The sequence below is a fragment of the Triticum dicoccoides genome, chromosome 7A (genome assembly GCF_002162155.2).
Source record: "Triticum dicoccoides isolate Atlit2015 ecotype Zavitan chromosome 7A, WEW_v2.0, whole genome shotgun sequence".
NCBI classification, from domain to species: Eukaryota; Viridiplantae; Streptophyta; class Magnoliopsida; order Poales; family Poaceae; genus Triticum; species Triticum dicoccoides.
Genome location: NC_041392.1, coordinates 34471968 through 34477094, shown reverse-complemented (window position 1 = coordinate 34477094; position 5127 = coordinate 34471968).

Here is a 5127-nt window from a genome sequence, read left to right as displayed (position 1 = left end):
AAACTCAATGAAGCAATAGGTCTAGAGTAGCCCAGACCTGTCCCCCTCTTTCTTCATCGCAATGGACGCGATATGAAGGAGGAGGCTAGTTGAGGTGCTACCCTCTCTTGATATGTCATTTCAGGGGATTTGGAGGCCGCCATGGTCGATCTTTGATTCTTCTTCTACCGCTACTTCGATCTCAATCGCTAGAACAATAGATCAAAGAGTAAGTGTTTTCTGACATTCCACTTTCAACCACCTTGGTGAGGCCCTTTCTCGTGCGCCCGATGATGCCAAGGATTATATCGGAGTTAGTATGAAAGTAGCTTCGGTGAGATTCGCTAACTGCAATAGGATTACTTGTAATCTAGTTTCACTCCCTAAGGTCCTAGTTGAAAAAATGGAGGTCACAGATGCAATTTTTAGATTTTAGGATCCTCCTTGTAAAATTGTATTACTTTTGACTTAATCGGGCTCTTTTGCAGACCTTCGATCTCATCCCTTGATCAAACAAAATTATATTGTAAATATTTCTTAATATGCAACAAATTTTTTAAATACACAATGAAAAATATTTAACACCCTACTATTATTTTTTAATTAAATTACAAACATATTTTAAATACATGATGAACATGTTTTTTGATGTGAACATTTTTATGAAATACATGATTAATAGTTTTAAGACATAATGGATACTATTTTCTAACACACGATGGATATTTTGAAATACATGATAAACATCTATAAAAAAGTTACAAATCCACCTCAAGCGACTGGGTGGGCTGTCCGGACGCAAAATTGCCACCCAACCGGACCTGCCCAAATGTCCGGGTTGTCCGACACTCTCCATACCCAGCTCATATATGGGGCGTATAAGGGGATGCCCAGACGCGCCTGCCATGTAGGTATTGGCCCACTATGAACCCATAAAATCCTCATCTTCCAGATGTAACCCTAGTTCTCCGTCCACTCCGCTCTTCACTCAGCCCACTTCCATTCCCTTCCCTCTCCTCCCATCCACCATGGAGAGCTCCGGCGGCGAGTCCGATCCAATCAACTAGAACGGCCTCGTGAAGGAGGGGGGCTCCGGCAGCGAGGCACCGGACGGCGAGGAGCTTGCGCTACGCATTGCCATCAAGGGGTCTAGGGTGGAGATTGGCGGGAGCTCAAGCTCCATGTTGTCCGCTCCATCGATCGCCGGTGGCCCGCCGTGCTCCGTTCCACTCCAGATGTAGCGCCGACCCGCCCTCTCCACTTCCCCTACGACACCAGCTCCACCCGGGCAGCACTGGATGTTCGTTCTTACGGCCAGCGAGAGGATACAACTGCCAGATTCTGAGGCGAAAGCCACCCGCCGCGAGCGGCAGCGAGCCACACAGAGGGATGCAGAGGCCAGACCTTCCCGCCCATGCGCCAGATCCGTCCCCGGTGACCAGGACGAGTAGCTCCGCTACGAGGTCATGCGTTCACTACTAGGGAAAACCTTATACACAGAAATTTAGCAACAGCGCGGGTTAAAAAAGGGCGCTAGTGCCAGATAGCAGTAGCGGTTCAAAATAAACCGCGCTGCAGATACGATTCTAGCAGTAGCGCGTGTGCCCGTAAAAGCGCTACTACTAATATTCCCATTGCTGGAACGATGGGCTACGCATAGCAGTAGCGGCCTTACAGGAAGCGCGCTACCGCTAGGGCATGAGTAGCAACGCGTTTCCCTGTAACAGCGCTACTGCTAATGGAAATAAAATAAAATGAAAAACAAATAGAAAAGTAAATGGAAATGAAAGAAACAGAAAAAGGAGAAAAAAATGTAAAGCAAAATAAATGAAAAAGCGAAAAAACAGAGAAAGGCTTAGCGGTAGCGTGTGTTAGTAAGAGGCGCTGTAGCTAATGCAGCTGCAGCGCGTTTCGAGGACCCCCGCTATAGAAACAGAAAAGGAAATAAAAAAGAGAGAAACTTACATATGTATAGCAGTAGCGCGTTTTGGAAAAAGCGCTATAGCTACCTTAGCTATAGCGCGTTCTGCGAAACGCGCTACCGCTAGTTTTGACTTAACCAAAAAACCGTCCCCCCCCCGGCCACCACTTGCCCCCCAAAACTCTCGACCCACCCCGCCGCCGTCTCCCCGATTCGTCGTCGCCCCACTTCGCCGCCGTCTCCTGCCGACGTCGACGCCCCCGGAGCCACCAGAGTCGTGCGCCGTCGACGCCATCGAAGCCGCCCCCAACGCCACGGAGCCGCGCGGCCTCATCAACGCCACCGGAGCCGTCGTCGACGCCACCGGATCCTCCCTCGCCAGAACTGCCTCCCTCGCCGTCACCGGAGACACCCCTGCCTCCCTTGCCACCACCGGAGCCATCCTCTGTGAGCCCCCACCCCTCCTCTCTCTCTCATGCATAGGTTAGCTAGTTTAATTATGTTAATTATCTAGGTTAGGGCAAAAATTTAGTTAGGGCTTTGACAGAGAAGTAGTTAGGTTAACTAGTTTAATTAGGTTAATTACCTAGGTTAGTGCAAAAATTTAGTTGGGGCTTTGACAGAGAACTAGTCATGTTAACTAGTTTGATTAGGTTAATTATCTAGGTTATTTAGGCAAGTTTTATTTTAAAGATGATCCCTTCCTAGACTTTTATTGTTGATTATATCTTTTCATTGAAGTGGTCATGTTGTTTGTGCCCAAGTGGCTTTGTTGTTTCAATGAAGCTGAGTGGCCTATATATATTTTGCGGGAATGTTGATTCATTTCCGTTCGGGCAAATTTCAGGTTCTCGATTTGTCCACTTTTTAGCAAAGGTCATGCCAAAAAATTTCGTGAATTTCGGCATGACTTGTGCTACAAACTAGGACATATCGAGTGCCCGTGTGATTTGCCGCACTAGGAAGGAGTCAATGTTCCTGCAAAACAATAGGCCTTTTTATGTCATTATTCATTTTATTAGGTCTAGAATTAATTGACTAGATTTAATCATAGGAAACATGGCTAGCAACGATGAAGGACAGGGTTCTGGTGATTGCGACGACGCCTACCGGGCGGCAGACGAATTTTTTAGCCTTACCGATGATCAACCGATGTTATTGCTGGGCCCACCGGTGGCATCGGGGACTGAGACCGACACGCAGACCGGTGCTAAGACTGAGACCGACGCTCAGACTTAGACAGGCATCGAGACCGGCGCTGAGACTGAGACCGGCGCTGCCTCGGGGAGCGGAGCCGGTGTAGAACCGAAAGCAAAGAGGCAACGGGTTCCTAACAAACTCAGGACTACTAGAGTGGTGGTCACGGAGGTGGACGACGGCAATTTTGAGCCAACGGCGCCCGAGGAAGCGCGTCGATGCTACGGCAATCAAATAGGCCGCATCATACGGACAACCGCCACCATCAACGATGAGAAACTACAGAAGATAGAAAATATGAGGAGCTCCCTCCTAAAGAAGTTTCACCAGATATTCTTGTTCCCGGGCCGGAATGAGAAGGATTATAAAGATCCAGATGAGGACCCGGCAATGAAGAAGATAAACAAACACGCCATGACCAAGTTTAGCGACGCGTTGGCCGCCTGGAAAAATCGAGTGAAAGCCAGGATCATCAACAAGAAGGAACCCTACTCCGAGATTGTAAAGGATAATCCGACAATCACGGAAGATCAGTTTCAAATATTCAAGGAGGCTTGCGAGGCCGAAGATGCCAAAAAAAAGTCTAAGTACATGAAGGGGCTTCAAGAGAGGAACATTGCGAGCCACCACCTCGGAAGCCGTGGTTACGGCGGAAAGAGGTCCAAATGGGCCAAGGAGGACGCGGAAGCCGCGAGTCTGGGCATCCCAGACCCCTTGGCGGAGTTCACCGTCCCGCAGGAGCGTGACGTCCTCAGGGCCTGGCACCGTTGGGACCCAGTGAAAAAGGTTTACGAGACAACACCGGTCATTACGGAGTTCATGAGACTGCTGGTAATTTTAGTTTCTGATCAATTCGACTGCACACGTTAGTAATATTTGTAAACGATTGTTGTGCCTTTTGCAGAGAGAGCAACACAGGATTGCGGCCGAAAGCGACTCGCCGTCTGAGGCATTGGCGAGGCCCAAGTGGGACACTACATTCAACCGGGCGTTGAACATATTGAAACAACAACCGGTGGATACTCGACCGTCGTATGGACGTGTGCACGGTGTCGGAGACGGCGCCACATGGAAGAAGTACTACCGTGAGACCACAGAGGAGAGAAAGGAAAGACGGAGGTTAAATGAAGAATACATCGACAAGAGGGTTGAGATTGCGGTTGAGAAGAAATCAACTGAGACAGTCGCAACAGCGGTAGCTGCCGCAAAACAGGTGGGGATATTTCTACTACCTTGGTTCCGGCCGTTTTCAATTGGACCAGCAAAATCCAAAAAAAGATGTAGCGGACTTTCTCCTTGCTGACTTCTTGGCGGGGAGCAGCTCGACTAGCATTGCACCAGCACCTGCAGCTGCACCTGCTCCCGCACCGGCTCCCGCACCGGACGTGCTAGGTGGTGCTTCGTCTTTGGCTAAGCTCGACGCCCTCACGGTATCTGTCACACCGGCCCCCTTCAATATAAATGTATAATCTCCCGTTTTCGTTGCCTTTCAGATGCCTCATGTCGCAGACTTTTCTTTGCAGGCCGACGAAACCCCGTGCACCATATTGTACACCATCGGCGACCAGAAGGTGGACGTGGGGAAGGCGGCGATAATGGAGCCAAAGGAACCATTGTTCCACAGCCGGCCGATCCCCCTGAACGTCTTCAAGGTTTCCGTGGCCAGTGTCAAATCGGGCCACAAGAATTTGCCTCCTCCAGTACTACTGGGGGATGACGACGAGACACCGCGGCGGCTTGGTGATTATTGCAATGCTGGGTGGGTCCTGTTGTGGCCAAAGAGTCTGCTTCGTCTGGAGGCGGCCGGGAGCACACCCACGAGCACGCAGCCTCGGCAAGGTATGAACATCAACACCCCGCCTACCCAATTATCGTCGGGTGTCGGGTTGGGTGATAGCGGACGGGGTAAGGAGGAGGCTCCATTAGTCGCTGATGACGTCGCCATGGATGAGGATGAGGACGACGATGGCGCTGCTGAACAGTATGTCTATACTGGCGCCTCCTCAGGGTTTGAGCGTCATGAGTCGGTG